General features: G+C 43.5%; 1 protein-coding gene across 1 annotated transcript in view; it reads left to right on the forward strand.

The window, feature by feature from the left end:
* LOC126191371 (whirlin-like) overlaps positions 1 to 21,993 on the forward strand; it is a 580,516-nt gene that overhangs the window by 544,130 nt on the left and 14,393 nt on the right. The gene's annotated exons all lie outside the window — the stretch shown is intronic.

Consider the following 21,993-nt stretch of genomic DNA (forward strand, 5'->3'; position numbering starts at 1 on the left):
GAAGGTGTAAGTCAACTACCCTGGCCAGCAAGATCTCCGGATCTGTCCCCCATTGAGCATGTTTGGGACTGGATGAAGCGTCGTCTCACGCGGTCTGCACGTCCAGCACGAACGCTGGTCCAACTGAGGCGCCAGGTGGAAATGGCATGGCAAGCCGTTCCACAGGACTACATCCAGCATCTCTACGATCGTCTCCATGGGAGAATAGCAGCCTGCATTGCTGCGAAAGGTGGATATACACTGTACTAGTGTCGACATTGTGCATGCTCTGTTGCCTGTGTCTATGTGCCTGCGTTTCTGTCAGTGTGATCATGTGATGTATCTGACCCCAGGAATGTGTCAATAAAGTTTCCCCTTCCTGGAACAATGACTTCACGGTGTTCTTATTTCAATTTCCAGGAGTGTATCACAATTAATAGCGACTTTTTGCAGCGCTAAGCTAAGAGTGATACCAGAGGCACTACAGCTATAAGGTTTCTTTACAGGACGTATCACAGTTAGTAGCCGTAGCAGGTGGTTGCGGCACCTAGGCCATCAAATGTAAGGCCTCCGTACACGATGTATCACGGTTAGTATTGGCTACTCGGGGCGCCAATCTTAGGGGGACACCAGAGGTGCCACAGCCGTGAGATTTCCATACACGACATATCACATTTAGTAGGAGCTACTTGGGCGCCATGCTGAGAGTGGCTCCAGAGTCGCTACAACAGTAAGATGCCCATATACGATGTAACACAATTACTAGTGGCAGCAGCCACGTGATGAGCCACGCTGCGAAGGGCGCCACAGTCGCCACAACTATAAGATTTCCATACAGGACGTATGGCAATTAGTAGCTCCCACATGGTCCACCAAGCTGCAACCAGTGACAGAATTGTGACAGGTGCAAGATTTCCATATAGGACAAATCAGAGCCGGCCGCGGTGGTCTCGCGGTTCTAGGCGCTCAGTCCGGAACCGCGCGACTACTACGGTTGCAGGTTCGAATCCTGCCTCGGGCATGGATGTGTGTGATGTCCTTAGGTTAGTTAGGTTTAAGTAGTTCTAAGTTCTAGGGGACTGATGACCGCAGCTGTTAAGTCCCATAGTGCTCAGAGCCATTTGAACCATAGGACAAATCAGAATTAGTAGCGGCCACTTGCAGCGCCGAGCTGAGATGGGCGCCAAAGTCGCCACAACTGTCTGATTTCCTTACAGGATGTATCACTATTGGTAGCGACCACTGGGGAGCCAGGCTGAGACACCGGAGGACCACAACTCTAAGGTTTCCGACCGGGGTGTATCATAATAGGTACACTACTGGCCATTAAAATTGCTACACCACGAACATAACGTGCTACAGACGTGAAATTTAACCGACAGGAAGAATATGCTGTGATATGAAAATGATTAGCTTTTCAGAGCATTCACACAAGGTTGGCGCCGGTGGCGACACCTACAACGTGCTGACATGAGGAAAGTTTCCAACCGATATCTCATACACAAACAGCAGTTGAAACGTTGTGATGCCTCGTGTGAGGAGGAGAAATGCGTACCATCACGCTTCCCACTTTGATAAATGTCGGATTGTAGCCTATCGCGATTGCGGTTTATCGTATCGCGACATTGCTGCTCGTGTTGGTCGAGATCCAATGTGTTAGCAGAATATGGAATCGATGGGTTCAGGAGGGTAATACGGAACGCCGTGCTGGATACCAACGGCCTCGTATCACTAGAAGTCGAGATGACAAGCACCTTATCCGCATGGCTGTAATGGAACGTGCAGCCACGTCTCGATCCCTGAGTCAACAGATGGGGACGTTTGCAAGACAACAACCATCTGCACAAACAGTTCGATGACGTTTGCAGCAGCATGCACTATCAGTTCACAGACCATGGCTGCGGTTAGCCTTGACGCTGCATCACAGACAGGAGCGCCTGTGATTGTGTACTCAGCGACGAACCTGGGTGCACGAATGGCAAAACGTCATTATTTCGGATGAATCGAGGTTCTGTTTACAGCATCATGATGGTCGCATCTGTGTTTGGCGACATCGCGGTGGACGCACATTGGAAGCGTGTGTTCGTCATCGCCATACTGGCGTATCACCCGGCGTGATGTTATGGGGTGCCATTGGTTACACGTCTCGGTCACCTCTTGTTCGTATTGACGGCACTTTGAACAGTGGACGTTACATTTCAGATGTGTTACGACCCGTGGCTCTACCCTTCATTCGATCCCTGCGAAACCCTATATTTCAGCACGATAATGCACGACCGCATGTTGCAGGTCCTGTACAGAAAACGTTCGACTGCTGCCCTGGCCAGCACATTCTCCAGATCTCTCACCAATTGAAAAGGTCTGGTCAATGGTGGTCGAGCAACTGGCTCGTCACAATACACCAGTCACTACTCTTGATGAACTGTGGTATCGTGTTGAAGCTGCATGGGCAGCTGTACCTGTACACGCCATCCAAGCTCTGTTTGACTCAATGCCCAGTCGTATCAGGGCCGTTATTACGGCCAGAGGTGGTTGTTCTGGTTACTGATTTCTCAGGATCTATGCACCCAAATTGCGTGAAAATGTAATCACATGTCAGTTCTAGTATAATATATTTGCCCAATGAATACCCGTTTATCATCTGCATTTCTTCTTGGTGTAGCAATTTTAATGGCCAGTAGTGTAGCATCCGCTTGAGGTGCCAAGCTAAGGTGGGCAATAGAGGCACAACAACTGTAATATTGCCATACAAGATTGTATTACAATTAGTAGCAACTGCATGATGCGCAATGTTGAGAGGGAGATTTCCAGCCAGGATGACGTGCAACTTGTAGTGGCTGTATAGTACTACAACGTGAGAGGGGAGCCACAGTAGCCACAACTGTACAATTTCCATATAAGACATATCGCAATTAGTAGCGGCCACTTGGAGTCTCAATCCGACACGGACGCCAGAATCGTCACAATCATAACATTTTCATAGAGGACGTATCACAATTGGTAAATGGGTGATCGAGGCGCCAAGTTGAAAAGGGTATCAGAATCGCCACAACTTTAAGATTTCCACATAGGACGAATCACAGTCAGTAGCGGCTTCTCGCGGCGCCAAGCTGAGATGGGCACCAGCATTCACACAACTGAAAAGATCTATGCACGATTTACCGCAATTAGCAGCAGCCACTTGGCAATCAATGCTGAGAGGGACACTATAGACACCACAACTGTTAAGTTCCATACAGGACGTATTACTATTATACAGCAGCGGCCGATCGGTGCGCCAAGCTGATAGGGACAGCAGAAGTGCCTCAAATGTAAGACTACCATCAGGACTTCTTAGAATTAGTAGCGGCCGTATGGTACACCAAGATTAGAGGGAACTCGGGGGAGCCAGTGTGCAAGATCTGTATACAGTGCGTATCACATTTAGTGACGACAACTGATACGGAAGAAAACATTTGAAGAAAAATGGAGGAATGTTTGACACCAAATTATGAGCGGCTTGTGCGGAAAAACGTCATGAAACCACCCCTGATTTGCCCTTTGTTCCTTGTTGGTTTGCACAATATAGTTGTAAATGTAGAAATGTATGGAGAAATATGCGTACAAAATGTGGAAGACAAGTAAGTCGACTGCTTCTAAATTACAAAAGTCGGAGAAGAGTAATTATCTCTATAAAGAGAAAGCAAAGCGCAGATGTTGACGTCATTGACTGTACTTCCTGCAGTATTATGAACAATAAAGAAACTATATAAACCTGGATTGAAATAAGGTAGTAACTGACAGCTACAGTGGCTTTCTGCTGGACGGCCACCGTAGCAACAACAAGTGAGCGAACTACAAACTAGGCTGCGTTATCATAGCATCAGTAATTTCACTTCTCTTGTTCAGCATGTCAGTTTCACATTTTGCCCCGATCTACCTTGACGGCTTTGACGTCACGTTTCGAGCCTTGACTTCATAGAATAGATTGTCCAGTTTGGCATTATTGAACTCACAGATTCGAGACAACGCTTGCGGCAGGTAACCTTATTGTTGTCATTCATTTTCGTAGCTTCCTTCACTTTACGCAACAGAATGTTTGAAGCTGGTAGTGAAAGTGCATAGAAAAGTGATAAGGTGATAACGAACGTGAAAAAGGGTACTCAGTAATGCATATTAACAGAGAATAATGTGAAATGCCGCTTTTTACGGAAAAGAAATGAAGCATAGGAACACAAGCGCACGTGGATTTATAGACAGTATATGAAGATGGTCTCACCGAGCGCGGTGGAGCAGTGGTTAGACACTGGACTCGCATTCGGGAGGACGACGGTTCAATCCCGCCTCCGGCCATCCTGATTTAGGTTTCCCGTGATTTCCCTAAATCGCCCCAGGCAAATGCCGGGATGGTTCCTTTGAAAGGGCACGGCCGACTTCCTTCCCCGTCCTTCCCTAATCCGATGAGACCGATGACCTCGATGTCTGGTCTTCTTCCCCAAAGAACCCAACCCAACAAAGATGGTCTGTACCGATCCCAACCTCGCCATCATAGACGGCAACACTAGGCACGTCATTCTTTTCCCCAGAGGTTGGTGTAACTTTCACCGGGCTGCGTCCGTTAGTTCCTGTGCTCTGTATTCCAGTCAACGAAGGAAAATTACAGGAAAAAAACGTGCAGCTGAAAATTTTTGCACTGTGCTAGAAGCGAGTGTCCTGAAAAACATACTAAAAATTCTAACCGATAGGGTGTGTGTGTTGGAATGGGAAGAGGGGGGGAAAAAAAGTCACTTTTTATCGTTTTTGCTCGAATGGCTCGAAACTCGCGGGGCCTAACAAAAATGTTTCCCAATACAATATTAACCTGCATTAATTTGCTACAAAAAAGGTACTATTCACTTTTTTCTCTAGGATTAATAGTTTCCGCTTCACAGAGGATAGAAAAATCGCAGATTATGAAATATATTGCTTTAACGTAATAAAACGTTTCTCTCTAAAGGAAGTGAATTAAAAATAAATATTGAACTTGAGTACCACCTTTAGGTGCAGGAGAGTCATACTAAGGGATAAATTGAGTTCCGGCGCTGAAAAGAGGTGAAAGCGGTGGGGGGGGGGGGGGGGGGGGGGAGGGTTATGTGAATTAAAAGCGCAAGGAATGTTAGATCGCCGACTTTTGCTCATTTCATGCTTTTCTCTCCTTCACAGTTCTGCAAACTGAAGCTCTAGCGGGTGATTCCTCAAATGTTAAGCCCCATAGTGCTCAGAGCCATTTGAACCATTTGTTGAGCTTTTTTACATAATAGCAGGCTTAGCAACTGCAAATAAGTACCCACTTATTTCGTCTAGTCACGTAGGAGAAATTGAGGGAGATATAGTTTGTCTGCAAACTAAAAACTGAACAGCGCTCGTAGTGGGAGAAGCTGCATCTTCCGGAAGGACATTACAGCTGCCGTACAGAATGAATGAGAATCAGTTTCCCCTGCAGCAATGTAGATCAGTGTACAGAGATTTACGTAGATTCTGTCCACATTCGTTTCTTGCTTTAGGGTTATTAGTAACTTATACCTGCATTCCACATAATATTAAAGCATTTTTGGTAAAATAAACGCTCCTTGGGCATGTTTGCGCACTGTGTTGCCAGTGATTCGTAAGGTGCGCTGCGGAGTGCCTGTATAACATTGTGGAGCACACTGTCCTTGTAATATAGTGAGATAGGTAGCGTCAGAAATCGCCTGCTCGATTTTGATTTTGCAGACCTATGAAGGAGGGAAGCGCTTGAACACAATGCGACGACCTTCACGCTTCTATACCAAACATCTGCCCCCTCATCCTGTTACAACCCCGGCGCTCAGTTTATACCTTAATACTGTCCTACTGCACTTAGACGTGGTACACAAATTTAATACTTACACTACTGGCCATTAAAATTGCTACACCACGAAGATGACGTGCTTTTTTTTGGTCATCGGTCTACTGACTGGTTTGATGCGGCCCGCCACGAATTCCTTTCCTGTGCTAACCTCTTCATCTCAGAGTAGCACTTGCAACCTACGTCCTCAATTATTTGCTTGACGTATTCCAATCTCTGTCTTCCTCTACAGTTTTTGCCCTCTACAGCTCCCTCTAGTACCATGGATGTCATTCCCTCATGTCTTAGCAGATGTCCTATCATCCTGTCCCTTCTCCTTATCAGTGTTTTCCACATATTCCTTTCCTCTCCGATTCTGCGTAGAACCTCCTCATTCCTTAACTTACCAGTCCACCTAATTTTCAACATTCGTCTATAGCACCACATCTCAAATGCTTCGATTCTCTTCTGTTCCGGTTTTCCCACAGTCCATGTTTCGCTACCATACAATGCTGTACTCCAGACGTACATCCTCAGAAATTTCTTCCTTAAATTAAGGCCGGTATTTGATATTAGTAGACTTCTCTTGGCCAGAAATGCCTTTTTTGCCATAGCGAGTCTGCTTTTGATGTCCTCCTTGCTCCGTCCGTCATTGGTTATTTTATTGCCTAGGTAGCATAATTCCTTGACTTCATTGACTTCGTGACCATCAATCCTGATGTTAAGTTTCTCGCTGTTCTCATTTCTACTACTTCTCATTACCTTCGTCTTTCTCCGATTTACTCTCAAACCGTACTGTGTACTCATTAGACTGTTCATTCCGTTCAGCAGATCATTTAATTCTTCTTCACTTTCACTCAGGATAGCAATCTCATCAGCGAATCGTATCATTGATATTGTATTTTAATTCCACTCCTGAACCTTTCTTTTATTTCCATCATTGCTTCCTCAATGTACAGATTGAAGAGTAGGGGCGAAAGGCTACAGCCTTGTCTTACACCCTTCTTAATACGAGCACTTCGTTCTTGATCGTCCACTCTTAGTATTCCCTCATGGTTGTTGTACATATTGTATATCACCCGTCTCTCCTTATAGCTTACCCCTACTTTTTTCAGAATCTGGAACAGCTTGCACCATTTTATATTGTCGAACGCTTTTTCCAGGTCGACAAATGCTATGAAAGTGTCTTGAGTTTTCTTTAGCCTTGCTTCCATTATTAGCCATAACGTCAGAATTGCCTCTCTCGTCCCTTTACTTTTCCTAAAGCCAAACTGATCGTCACCTAGCGCATTCTCAATTTTCTTTTCCATTCTTCTGTATATTACTCTTGTAAGCAGCTTCGATGCATGAGCTGTTAAGCTGATTGTGCGATAATTCTCGCACTTGTCAGCTCTTGCCGTCTTCGGAATTGTGTAGATGGTGCTTTTCCGAAAGTCAGATGGTATATCGCCGGACTCATATATTCTACACACCAACGTGAATAGTCGTTTTGTTGCCACTTCCCCCAATGATTTTAGAAATTCTGATGGAATGTTATCTATCCCTTCTGCCTTATTTGACCGTAAGTCCTCCAAAGCTCTTTTAAATTCCGATTCTAATACTGGATCCCCTATCTCTTCTAAATCGGCTCCTGTTTCTTCTTCTATCATATCAGACAAATCTTCACCCTCATAGAGGCTTTCAATGTATTCTTTCCACCTATCTGCTCTCTCCTCTGCATTTAACAGTGGTGTTCCCGTTGCACTCTTAATGTTACCACCGTTGCTTTTAATGTCACCAAAGGTTGTTTTGAGTTTCCTGTATGCTGAGTCTGTCCTTCCGACAATCATATCTTTTTCGATGTCTTCACATTTTTCCTGCAGCCATTTCGTCTTAGCTTCCCAGCACTTCCTATTTATTTCATTCCTCAGCGACCTGTATTTCTGTATTCCTGATTTTCCCGGAACATGTTTGTACTTCCTCCTTTCATCAATCAACTGAAGTATTTCTTCTGTTACCAATGGTTTCTTCGCAGCTACCTTCTTTGTACCTATGTTTTCCTTCCCAACTTCTGTGATGGCCCTTTTTAGATATGTCCATTCCTCTTCAACTGTACTGCCTACTGCGCTATTCCTTATTTCTGTATCTATAGCGTTAGAGAACTTCAAACGTATCTCGTCATTCCTTAGTACTTCCGTATCCCAGTTCTTTGCGTATTGATTCTTCCTGACTAATGCCTTGAACTTCAGCCTACTCTTCATCACTACTATATTGTGATCTGAGTATATATCTGCTCCTGGGTACGCCTTACAATCCAGTATCTGATTTCGGAATCTCTGTCTGACCATGATGTAATCTAACTGAAATCTTCCCGTATCTCCCGGCCTGTTCCAAGTATACATCCTCCTCTTGTGATTCTTGAACAGGGTATTCGCTATTACTAGCTGAAACTTGTTACAGAACTCAATTAGTCTTTCTCCTCTTTCATTCCTTGTCCCAAGCCCATATTCTCCTGTAACCTTTTCTTCTACTCCTTCCCCTACAACTGCATTCCAGTCGCCCATGACTATTAGATTTTCGTCCCCCTTTACGTACTGCATTACCCTTTCAATATCCTCATACACTTTCTCTATATGTTCATCTTCAGCTTGCGACGTCGGCATGTATACCTGAACTATCGTTGTCGGTGTTGGTCTGCTGTCGATTCTGATTAGAACAACCCGGTCACTGAACTGTTCACAGTAACACACCATCTGCCCTACCTTCCTATTCATAACGAATCCTACACCTGTTATACCATTTTCTGCTGCTGTTGATATTACCCGATACTCATCTGACCAGAAATCCTTGTCTTCCTTCCACTTCACTTCACTGACCCCTACTATATCTAGATTGAGCCTTTGCATTTCCCTTTTCAGATTTTCTAGTTTCCCTACCACGTTCAAGCTTCTGACATTCCACGCCCCGACTCGTAGAACGTTATCCCTTCGTTGATTATTCAATCTTTTTCTCATGGTAACCTCCCCCCATGGCAGTCCCCTCCCGGAGATCCGAATGGGGGACTATTCCGGAATCTTTTGCCAATGGAGAGATCATCATGACACGTCTTCAATTACAGTCCACATGTTCTGTAGATACACGTTATGTGTCTTTAATGCAGTGGTTTCCATTGCCTTCTGCATCCTCATGTCGTTGATCATTGCTGATACTTCCGCCTTTAGGGGCAATTTCCCACTCCTAGGACAAGGGAGTGCCCTGAACCTCTATCCGCTCCTCCGCCCTCTTTGACAAGGCCGTTGGCAGAATGAGGCTGACTTCTTATGCCGGAAGTCTTCGGCCGCCAATGCTGATTATTTATCAAAATTTAGGCAGTGGCGGGGATCGAACCCGGGACTGAAGACGTTTTGATTATGAATCAAAGACGCTACACCTAGACCATGGGTAATCCAACGTGCTACGTGCTACAAACGCGAAATTTAACCGACAAGAAGAAGATGCTGTGATATGCAAATGATTAGATTTTCAGAGCACTCACACAAGGTTGCCGCCGGTGGCGACACCTACAATGTGCTGACATGAGGGAAGTTTCCAACCGATTTCTCATACACAAACAGCAGTTGACCGGCGTTGCCTGGTGAAACGTTGTGATGCCTCGTGTAAGGAGGAGAAATGTGTACCATCACGTTTCCCACTTTGATAAAGGTCGGATTGTAGCCTACCGCGATTGCGGTTTATCGTATCGCAACACTGCTGCTCGCGTTGGTCGGGACTGTCAGCAGAATATGGAATCGGTGGGTTCAGGAGGGTAATACGGAACGCCGTGCTGGATCCCAACGGCCTCGTATCACTAGCAGTCGAGATGACAGGCACCTTATCCGCACGGCTATAACGGATCGTGCAGCCACGTCTCGATCCCTAAGTCAACAAAATGGTTCAAATGGCTCTGAGCACTATGGGACTTAACTTCTTAGGTGATCGGTCCCCTAGAACTTAGAACTACTTAAACCTAACTAACCTAAGGACATCACACACATCCATGCCTGAGGCAGGATTCGAACCTGCGACCGTAGCGGTCCCGCGGTTCCAGACTGTAGCGCCTAGAACCGCTCGTCCACGCTGGCCGGCCCTAAGTCAACAGATGGGGACGTTTGCAAGACAACAACCATCTGCACGAACAGTTCGACGACGCTTGCAGCAGCATGGACTATCAGCTCGAAGACCATGGCTGTGGTTACCCTTGACGCAGCATCTCAGACAGGAGCGCCTGCGAAGGTGTACTCAACGACGAACCTAGGTGCACGAATGGCAAAACGTAATTTTTTCGGACGAATCCAGCTGCTTTTTACAGCATCATGATCGTCGCATTCTTGTTTGGCGACATCGCGGTGGCCGCACATTGGAAGCGTGTATTCGTCATCGCCATACTGGCGTATCACCCGGCGTGATGGTATGGGGTGCGACTGGTTACACGTCACCTCTTGTTCGCATTGACGGCACTTTGAACAGTGGACGTTACATTTCAGACGCGTTACGACCCGTGGCTCTACCCTTCATTCGATGCCTGCGGAACCCTACATTTCAGCAGGATAACGCACGACCGCATGTTGCAGGTCCTGTACGGGCCTTTCTGGATACAGAAAATGTTCGACTGCTGCCCTGGCCAGCACATTCTCCAGATCTCTCCCCAATTGAAAACGTCTGGTCAATGGTGGCCGAGCAACTGGCTCGTCACAATACGCGTCACTATTCTTGATGAACTGTGGTATAGTGTTGAAGCTGCGTGGGCAGCTGTACCTGTACACGCCATCCAAGCTCTGTTTGACTCAATGCCCAGGCGTATAAAGGCCGTTATTACTGCCGGAGGTGGTTGTTCTGGTTACTGATTTCTCAGGATCTATGCACCCAAACTGCGTGAAAATGTAATCACATGTCAGTTCTATTGTAATATATTTGTCCAATGAATACCCGTTCATCATCTGCATTTCTTCTTGGTGTAGTAATTTTAATGGCCAGTGGTGTATTATTAACCCACTTCATTTATAGATAAACATTAATTTTATACCGCTAAAACAATTTTTTAATAATTTGCGATTTTTCCATCTCCTGCAAAACGGAAACTATTAGTCCTGGAGAAAAATTAGATACGACTTTTTTTGTAGCAAATTTAAAGTACTTTAATTTGAACCGAAAAACATTTTCCCTATAAGACGTGGTTTTCGAGTTATTCAAGAAAAGCATAAAGAAGGGCCATTTAAACGCGCCCCCTCCACCCCTACCCCAATGCTCATACCCCACCTGTCAGGATATGTTTCGTTATATTGTTTAGGACACTCTCTCCTACCACAGTGAAAACGCTTACGACTACACGATTTTTCCCACTGATCGATCTTGTTTTGACTTCGTTTACGTGGCTACTGTCTGAACAAGGCGTGGTGCCTGAATTTTTGGAAATGGAGAAAATCGAGTATCGTGAAGTGATAAAGTTGTCTAAGTTTTGACAGCAGTCGAATTTCATTCGAGATTCGTAAACGTATATGGTAATTCTTCTTCTTCGATTTCATCCGTGAAGAAATGGGTTGCCAAATTTAAACGAGGTCGTAAAAGTGAAACCACATCAGAAGTTATCGAAAAAGTGCACGATACGATCTTGGAAGATGGGCGTACGAAGATGCGTGCAATTGCGGGAATTTCAAAAGAAGGTATCGCCAGCATTTTGCATGAAAAATTGCCGATGAGAAAGCTTTGTGGAAGATGAGTGCCACACTTGCTCACAGCGGATTAGAAACGAATTCGGAAGACAATTTTCGAACAGTGTTTGACCCGTTTTCGTACAAAAGAAAATGAGTCACAACCACACACCAGAATCAAAACAACAATCAAAACGGTGGACACAAGCCGGTACTCAGCTTCAAAGAATGCCGACACGTTCTCATTTGCGGGAAAGATCAAACAATCAGTGTTTTTGGCTGCGAAAGAAATTTTGTGGATTGAACATCTTCAAAAAAATAAAAACATATTATGCGAACCTCCTAGCGGATCTGGATGCAAAAATTTGAGAGAAGAAGCCTGGTCTGCCGAAGGAAATGTCATAATTTATCAAGACAATGCACAGATGTGTCTTGGCAATGGCAAAATTGAGGGATCTACAATTTGAAGTTTTACAACATACCGAGTGATCGAAAAGTCAGTATAAATTTGAAAACTGAATAAATCACGGAATAATGTAGATAGAGAGGTACAAATTGACACACATGCTTGGAATGACATGGGATTTTATTACAACCAAAAAAATACAAAAGTTCAAAAAATGTCCGACAGATGGCGCTTCATCTGATCAGAATAGCAATAATTAGCATAACAAAGTAAGACAAAGCAAAGATTATGTTCTTTACAGGAAATGCTCAATATGTCCACCATCATTCCTCAACAATAGCTGTAGTCGAGGAATAATGTTGTGAACAGCACTGTAAAGCATGTCCGGAGTTGTGGTGAGGCATTGGCGTCGGATGTTATCTTTCAGCATCCCTAGAGATGTCGGTCGATCACGATACACTTGCGACTTCAGATAACCCCAAAGCCAATAATCGCACGGACTGATGTCTGGGGACCTGAGTGGCCAAGCATGACGAAAGTGGCGGCTGAGCGCACGATCATCACCAAATGACGCGCGCAAGAGATCTATCACGCGTCTAGCAATATGGGGTTGAGCGCCATCCTGCATAAACATCGTACGTTCCAGCAGGTGTTTATCAGCCAGGCTGGGGATGATGCGATTCTGTAACATATCGGCGTACCTCTCACCCGTCACGGTAGCAGTTACAAAACCATAATCATGCATTTCCTCGACGAAAAAGGGCCCAATAACGGTAGATGTGGTAAATCCAACACATACCGTGACTTTCTCGTCGTGCAGTGGAGTTTCCACGATAGTTCTGGGATTTTCGGTAGCCCAAATTCTGCAGTTGTGGGCGTTGACAGACCCTCGGAGCATGAAATGAGCTTCGTCGGTCCACAACACGTTACTCAACCAATCGTCATCTTCCGCCATTTTTTGGAACGCCCACACCGCAAATGCCCTCCGCTTCACTAAATCACCAGGTAAGTTCATAATGCCTGTTGTGACTTGGCAAGACAGCCAAGCCACTATGAGGAAGCCGAAAGGCACGCGTTTAAGCTCACGCAGGCTGGCGTGAGGTCTGGAGCATTTAAGGAAGTTAGACTTTAGCAAAAAAGGTCGTAGCTGTTGGAATACTTAACTTTAATCCATAATTGGTGAACATCGGTCTGACGGTACAGACATCACAAGATAAATAGCAAATGATAATGGCGCCTTGCTAGGTCGTAGCAAATGACGTAGCTGAAGGCTATGCTAACTATCGTCTCGGCAAATGAGAGCGTAATTTGTCAGTGAACCATCGCTAGCAAAGTCGGCTGTACAACTGGGGCGAGTGCTAGGAAGTCTCTCTAGACCTGCCGTGTGGCGGCTCTCGGTCTGCAATCACTGATAGTGGCGACACGCGGGTCCGACGCATACTAACGGACCGCGGCCGATTTAAAGGCTACCACCTAGCAAGTGTGGTGTCTGGCGGTGACACCACAATGCCGATGGATTTTGTACGGATAGCATCGGAGGGTACGCGTCAGTGCCAACCAAACAGTAGTGTATGGAATGCCGGTGCGACGTGCGACTGCACGAGCGATGACTTCCCCGTGCATAGACGAACCCGCTACAGTCTCCATTTCTTTCTGAACTGTCTCAGCAGCATTATGCCTTGTGCTCGGTCGGCCACTACGGAGTCTATTGTCTACACAACCCGTGGCTTCGAAATCATTCTCGCCACAGCTGCATTTGTCAACGGACCTTTACCGTTCGAATCCCCTTCCTATGGCGATAGGATCGTAACGCTGAACTTGCACATTCCCAATTCTGATAGTACAGCTTCACTAAAAGCGCCTTTTCAGGTAACGTCAACACGCCGCGACTCCTGGCGCATCTGATTCTCTCTCTCATTACAGCTCCTTTTATACACGATTGTCATGCGCAGTCACTGACGTTTTGCTGTTCACCGCCATCTGTCGGACATTTTGTGAACTTTGTTTCTTTTTTTTGTTCTAATACAACCCCATGTCATTCCAAGCATGTGTGTCAATTTTTACCTCTCTATCTACATTATTCGTTGGTTTATTAAGTTTTCAAATTTATACTGACTTCTTGATCACCCGGTACATACTCCTGTCCAGATTTGGCTCCCTCAAGCTTCCATCTCTACTCAAATCCCAATGTTTCTCGCTGGTCGGCGTTTTTCGACGAACCAAGAATTAATTGCGCCTGTAAACGAGCATTCAGCAGTGTTTCCAGAGAAACGATTTTACGCCAAGCGTGGCGTTATATGCCCCACTGCGTCGGTACGCGCCTGCGAGTTACAGACGCTGGTCGGCAGCAAAGAGATACGCTTACACACGCGCCGCCCTTGGTAAAGGCGTACAGAGATTCGATTCGCTTAACGATGTATGTTAGGCGGCGATGACACCATGACGACTTCTCTGCTGTTCAGTTATCCCAAGAGCCGGATTCCATGCTTTGTCAAAATGAAAACCATTATTTCTGTTTATTAAATTATTAGCTAATTTAATTTCTATAGTTTCCTTGAAGACAGAATCCCAAAAGGAAGAGATGGATGTCAGAATTTTCACATCACCGTAGTTCATGGAATCCCCCTAAAAATGCTGTGTTCGGCCACAACATACTTGTCTAGCTGTGATAAGCGTGTGTATCTTCGATGTACCACACATCTCTCATGAACGGTGCGTGTTGTCCAACCTATGTATGACTTCTGACAATTTCCGCAAGGAATGTGATACACAACAGGCTTACGAAGCAATAAATCGTCCTTTACAGAGCCGATAAAGCTGCAGTCTTCGTAGGAGACCGGAAGATCACTTTAACACAGTGTTTCTCGAGAATACGGCCTAACTTCGAGAAAAGAGCATCCACATAGGGCAAAAACGCACTTGATCTGAAGGAATTACTCAAAAGGCTCTGAGCACTATGGGACTTAACAGCTGAGGTCATCAGTCCCCTAGAACTTAGAACTACTTAAACCTAAGGACATCACACACATCCATGCCTGAGGCAGGATTTGAACCTGCGACCGTAGCGGTCGCGCGGTTCCAGACTGAAGCGCCTAGAACCTCTCGGCCACAAAGAAATTACTATCTTCTTCCCCATCACATACCTACATTCTAAGTTTTCAATTGAATGCTCTACGAATTTGTTGCGGAGGAAATCCATCCGCTCTTGAGGTATGTGAGCTGTTTTGCAAATTATCTTTATCGAATATGCACTAAGGTCTCAAGGACACCTAAGGCCTGTGAAGGGTGATGACAGCTACTGGTATGTAGGTATAGATTTATATGTGTAGGTTTACGATGTACGGCATGTCCTAATGTGCCATCAACTTTACGGCGAACGACAACATCCAAAATGGGGAGGCAGCCTCCGTTTCCTACTTCCATTGTAAATTTGATACTAGCATGAATAGAATTGAAATGCTCAAGAAATCGATGTAATTCATCCATCCCGTGCGGCCATACTATAAATGTGTCGTCCACCTACCTCCAGAAGGCCGTTTGTTTAAAACTTGCTGAGTCCTGTGCCTTGTCCTCGAAGTCTTCCATGAATAAATTAGCTACCAGAGGGGAGAGTGGGCTTCCCAAAGCAACTCCATCAAGCTGTTCACAAAATTCACCATTAAACTGAAAATATGATGACAAAAGCACTTTTTCAAATAGGCCGTGATGTTCTTATCAAAATATTGGCCGATAAGAGATAGAGAGTCCTTTAAAGGTACCATGGTATATAATGATACCACGTCAAAACTAACGAACACATCCGTATTATTTAGCCTGATATTGTTGAGTCTCTGAATAAAATCCATAGAATTACGAATGTGGTGACTACATTTTACTACCAATGTTTGGCAGAAAGATACATTGGTGAACCAATAACTCCCGTTGTAGGCCCCATGGACAGACCATCTAAGCAATCATCCTTACCCATCTTGTGAACTTTAGTTAGCCCATAAAATCTCGGTGGTATTGCACATCGCACTTTTAAACTTCTTATGTCTTCCTTTGGTATTGATGAAGCGTTGAGCAAGACAGTAGGCCTTATTGTCACTTTGTTAGTAGGATCTTTGTTGATCTTCCGGTATGCTCCAGAACTAAGTAAACCAAATATCTTTTCCTTGTAGACTTCCTGAGGCAAAAGGACGGTAGCATTATCTTTATAAGCACGCAGGACGACTTTCAGTATACTCACGCAGTTTTCGTATTGCAAATCTCTCTTCCTTGAAAACTTTACTTTTTTGTGGACGATGTTTCGTAATTCCTCGGCAGCTTTCACGTCTGATTTCTTCAGCTGAATCCTCTGATTTTATTTGCGCGGCAGGATGCCCGAAATTTAATGGATTATTCATTACGCAGCGAAAAGTTGCAAATGCACATCATGTACGAATATTATTTCGAAAGTCCTGCACACTGTGCATGCGCGACAATTATGGTGGCGTGGTCAAGCTGAAATTAATGGCGGTTGTGAGCGAGACTTTAGGCATGACGGTCGTATATGTGTTTGCTGGTTCGCGTTGTTGTGTCATGAGTAATTCAGTTTAAAAGAAGCTGAAACCGAGTATGGTCGGATTACACGTAGTGACCAGCGTTCCTGCATCAAATCAAATCCCTAGGTGGAATGAACCCAACGGAAATTCACAACGCTTTAAGAGAGATGTTGGGGCATAGTGTAATGGTTCGTAGCACAGGATCACAGTGGTCAGATCATTTCCGTGAAGTTCGGGTAAGCACTGAGGACAATCTAGGAAATGGAAGACCATCAGCTGAAACAGACTACACCTCTCATGCTATTGTTAACGACATTTTTCGAGAGAGTTGACGCAAAACATGTGGGGAATTTGCGTTATGAGAAAAGAATGCCTGTAATTTCGGTTTAAAGAAAAGTTAAAGATTAGCAAAATTGCTACCCGACGGGTTCCGCATGATCTGAGAGAAGAGCAGAAATCATTTTGCAAAAGAATCGCTTCAATGTTATCGAACAGATGGAGAACAGTTTCTGAAAAGGGCTGTTGCGTTGAATACGAGATTTTGAGCCAGAACTGAAGTCTTAATCGCTGTCCGAATCTCCACGCCCCAAAAATTCCCCCGCCAACAATGAAAGGTGAAACTGGTGATGATCTTAACATATGACATAAATAGTGTCCCCTGCGGACGTCTGTAACAGGTGCGCACTACAAGCTGTTTCTGCAAAATGTTTTGCCCCAAAAATTCGTCAAAGAAGACCTGACATGTTTGTAGCTGATGTCCTAATTTTGCAAGATAATCCAAGACCTCATGCTGTCCTACCAGTGAGAGAAACACTCGGCAAAAATTGATTCGAAATACTACGCCACCCATCATTTAGCGCTGATATGAGACCACAATATTTTTACTTCCCAAATGGAAGGAACAGATCAGTGGAAATGTTTTGACATAACTGACGAAGCTTCCAGTGAGATGACCTGAGTAATCAGCCATCTCAATAACAGAGGTGCCCTATCCAGAATACAGATGTTGCCAAAATGTTGGGAAGTGTCATAATCACGAATAGAGGTTGTATTGAAGGCCTTGAAAGGCATTTCATAAAATAAATTATTTCCTTCAATTATATCTTACAGTGTGCACAACTTTTTAAATCAGCCTCGTATAAATGTTAAAGGGGAATATGTTGAAAAATAAAAGGATCTTGAAAACATTAACTTTCATTATCAGGCCAGGACCTTTTCAGATCATCCACGTACAGTGAGTAAATATTGGCGCTCACGAGACGCGAGCAGTAGGCGGACCTATTCTCAGAAAAAAGTGGTGGCGGTTAAACTTTCAGTGGTACTTGATATTGATCGTAAGAGAAATATCTGCGTTGGGAAAACATAAATACATTAGCAGATTGTCTACAGCTTAAAACAATAAAATAGACTATAATGAAAAGTACTACTGACATATATATATATATATATATATATATATATATATATATATATATATATATATATGGCATCGTCAAATGTTAAATACAAAATCAGCACCAGCATCGTCAAATGTATATAAATAACAGCATATGCACGAGTCATGTTGTCAGCAGCACTACTGTTCAAAACAAACTGTAGTACAGTAGCCACAAGATGTTTGTGTTGTCAGTTCACCAAATGGCGCTACTGTAGGCATAAACAAGACTTCAACGATTAATTGAACAGCGTAAAATAAAGGGGGGGGATACAATCGGTAAAGTCTGTAATGGGCTTATAAGGTGAACGAGGCATTATAGTAATAAAAAGCGATGAAATAGAACACAACAAAAGTTAGCTTGTTAAAAAGACGACGAATTAAAAGAACAGTAATTAACATATGCTCAAGTGCCATTATTCTAGAAAATGACATAAGTAATGAACAGCTTCCATAGTGCACGGATTAATATAAAAACTATAAAGCAAATAGCAAAAGAAGCCACACTGAGAGAAAACATACTGCTGCATGTAATCAGCGCCCTCTGTTAGCGCTAACCCCAGAATTACGGAGGTGAGAAGTGGTTAGAGGAACGTGACCGCCAGAGGGCCCCTCATACCCAGAGGCACTCCGTTGCAAAAAAGTGTGATAAAATTCCGCACCAGTGGATGAACAAGATTATCTAGTTAATGCAGTATATTAAATGAACAGAGAAGGAACAAGAAAAAACTAGCATTTCTACCTATTATAATGATTTTTCTTCTAGCGTCTTCGTCTCTGGCAGTAGCTTTTTTATACGAAAAAAATCCTCCCCTCTTCACAAGTAGTGTGTACTGGTTCTTAGGTAGGTAGATCATACTTCGCAAAATATTGCGGTTTCATACTAATATTTGGGGTGGTGATTTCTTGTAGGACATAGCGTGCTGCAGTATCTGTTCTCTCACTCTGACATCTGTGTACGGGTATGTCTTTTAAAACAGATCTTTGCCTTCACACTTTTGTTTCGGTTTCCATCGATCATATTATTTCTATTGGTCTTGCAAGCAAAAATTAGGTTGTGGTTATCACGGGAGACTAGTCGAGAGATAACTCACTTCGATATGAAATATACATTTATTGAATACTTGTACATACGACAATTACGGCTGTTACACATACCACGAGCAGTAAGTTCACGCCAGACTTGCTAGTCCAAAGAAAAAGGTTTCCCAATGATAGTGCGCTCTACGCTAGAGACGCCACAAGCTCAACAATGCGTGATATGTAGGACACATCTTTTTCGGGAAAATGAATTCGATGCACATATACTGCACATAGTCTTAGGCATTGATTATCGGAGTTCTACTTGTGATCTAATTCACAACAAACTGTGTTGATTAGCCATCGATAGTAATCAACTGCTCAGAACTTGTTCATTTTTATAGAAAACTAAAGACGAATCCATGAAAAGGTAGCACAACTAGAAGTTTCCTATAAGTACTCAGTCGCTAAAGTTGCCAACTGCCCAGATTTTTATCGTTCCCGAGTAACGGAAACACTCAAGACTAACGCAGTGCAGAATAAAGATCTTTAGTACATGCAGTATTACTGATAATAACATCAGCATATTTATCCCATGGCTTTGCTACATACAAACATATTGCGTCGTACTAACATCATACGCACAAGAAATTGTCTACAAATGACAAGTTTTCGACATTGCATTGTAATTACGTTTATTATGGCTAGTATCGTGATTTCAGCTTTGGAACAATTTTCAACTGCAGTATTTCATCCCATAACGCATGCCAAATGTATCACCCACAAAACTTTATATACATGTCACTGTCAAACGTACTACATTACTTTGATATCTTTCTGTCATGTTATGTATTAATGTCAATAAAACAGTGTGCTGTAGTATGTATGAACATGCACAAAAGAGAAATGACAGGATAATTAGCTCTTTATTACGCCGTGTCTAAATATGTTTAACACATAAAGCGAGGTTAAAACATTTTGATTCTTACCTACGAAAAGTAAATTTTCCTCCTTTGACATACTACATACCTTGATTTGCATCCGACGGAGTAACTGTAATTCGACGCTGCTGTTTGAAATAAAGAAATGTGTAAAAACAGGGTAAATGCGTGCAGTACTAAAGTTTTGCTCTTAGCACAAGATGTTTTTTAATTACATGGAAGTTACTGAACAATTCCAGGTTGATGGGAAATACGCAGTACACTGTCCTAGCTCCATAGATATTTCTGTTCTACAGATGTTACTGGCATGATCATGAACAGATAGCAGCAATCCGTCGCAATGTCGCTACGGCTACAGATCACTTTGAATTCTAATGCAGTTTGATGAATCGCGTCCGACGTGTGATTTGTCTAAATATTAAGCGTGGTTTTATTTCGTTTCTCAATGCCTATGTAGAATAAGAACTTTACGCTAGAATTTATAGTCATCGGGAGTAGTTATCCGGAACACAAACCGCTCTGAAAAGTGAAGTTGAAGCTAGAGTTGGCACGCATATTAAGAAAGAAAACAAATATAAAAACATTGGCAATCTCATATTTTGCCGTCAGTAGTATTTTGAAAGTTGTGCTGTAGAAGCAGAAATTCATGAGAGTTCGTAGTTGCAGTCAGGATATTCAGAGCTTCATCTGATGATTTTGAGTTATTTGTAAAACAATTAGATGCATTATTAATGGTTTTAGTTTCAAAATCGAATGATACCTATTCTGCAGGCGTACTTAATTCCTTTGTCATTTCATAGAATCTAACTCTCCCTCAAACAACTTACAGCATGGGTTATGGAAATCAACGGTATTACTGTTGATAACATTCTTATAGATGCATCAAGATTTCAGAGCAACTATGTAGATACTATCAGTCAAATCAAAATACTAATAAATGAAAAAGAACCGGAAATTGATGATTTTAAAAAGTGCTTGGGAGATACAGACAGGTAAGATACAACAAAACACACGGCGTTAATGAAAACTGTGATGTATTCTGTAAGACAGCTTACAGTTTCAAAGAGAAACGTCTGAAAACGAGTTTAATAAATTACAATTTTATTTTAACGAAGATCATTTGCCACTGTTGTGAAATATAAGAATTCATTTTCGGTAGTAAACCTTCAAGATAGTGGCACTCTGTTCCAAGTACTGATTTAAATTGCTTGGTAAATCGATTGTGTTTCGCTGGGTCGAGGAGAGCGACTGCAGCCAATATCGCTTCCGAAGGGCCGTTGCGATTTGTCGTTCGTATGTGGCGCCTATAAAGTAAGCAGTAGACCGTTATATCTCGAAGTCGCGAGTTTGTTGCATTTTTGAAACCTGTTGCTGTCATTCCTACTTCATACATGAGAACCTACCAACTTTTTTCTGCGTACCGGTATTATTTGAATTTATTTTAGAAAGAAATAGGTTCCCTTCACTTGTAAAGTACTTTATGTGTACTTGTCAGTTCTGGTGGCTCGGTCAGTCTCACCACGTTGTGAGAGTGGTCTCGGCCTACTTTATTGAAATATATTACCGGAGCTACACATGCCGACGACTGTGGCTGGAGAGAGGAGAGAGATTGAAATGGATAGAGGCGGCAGTGGACACTACAAGATGCAGGAGCAAAAGGACAAAGAGGGGGAAGGAGAGAGAGATTCTTGAGTTATGTGGAAGGTGTAGAGAGGTGATGAGCAGATGGAAAAAGGAAGAGATGGGGGCAGAGAGGGAAAGGAGAGTGTAGTCAGAGAGGGGTGGGGGGGGGGGGGGGGAGGGAGATATGGTCAGAGAGAGTGGCTGAGGAAATGAAGATGTGGTGAGAGTAGGGTGGTGGATGTAAATGGATAGAGATGGGAGGATGAGGTGGAGAGACAGAGGGAGGAGGAGATGTGTTCAGTATAATTGCCAAATACATAGATGGGAGAAACGAAGGGAAAAGTTGAAGAGGAGATCTGCCAGTAAGTCAGCCAAAAAGAATTAATAGGCTCCATATAGTTTTTACAGTTGAGCAGATGAACTAGTAAAAAATGAAACATTCCACCAATACTGTATTTTGTACTTGGCATGGAGTTTTTTGTGGCATGACTGTGTTTCTGAAAGTACAGTGTGATATGAACTGGGCATAAATATTGGAAAACGTGTTAACAGCATAAATGAACATAATGAAGAATG

The sequence above is a fragment of the Schistocerca cancellata genome, chromosome 6 (genome assembly GCF_023864275.1).
Source record: "Schistocerca cancellata isolate TAMUIC-IGC-003103 chromosome 6, iqSchCanc2.1, whole genome shotgun sequence".
Lineage (NCBI taxonomy): Eukaryota > Metazoa > Arthropoda > Insecta > Orthoptera > Acrididae > Schistocerca > Schistocerca cancellata.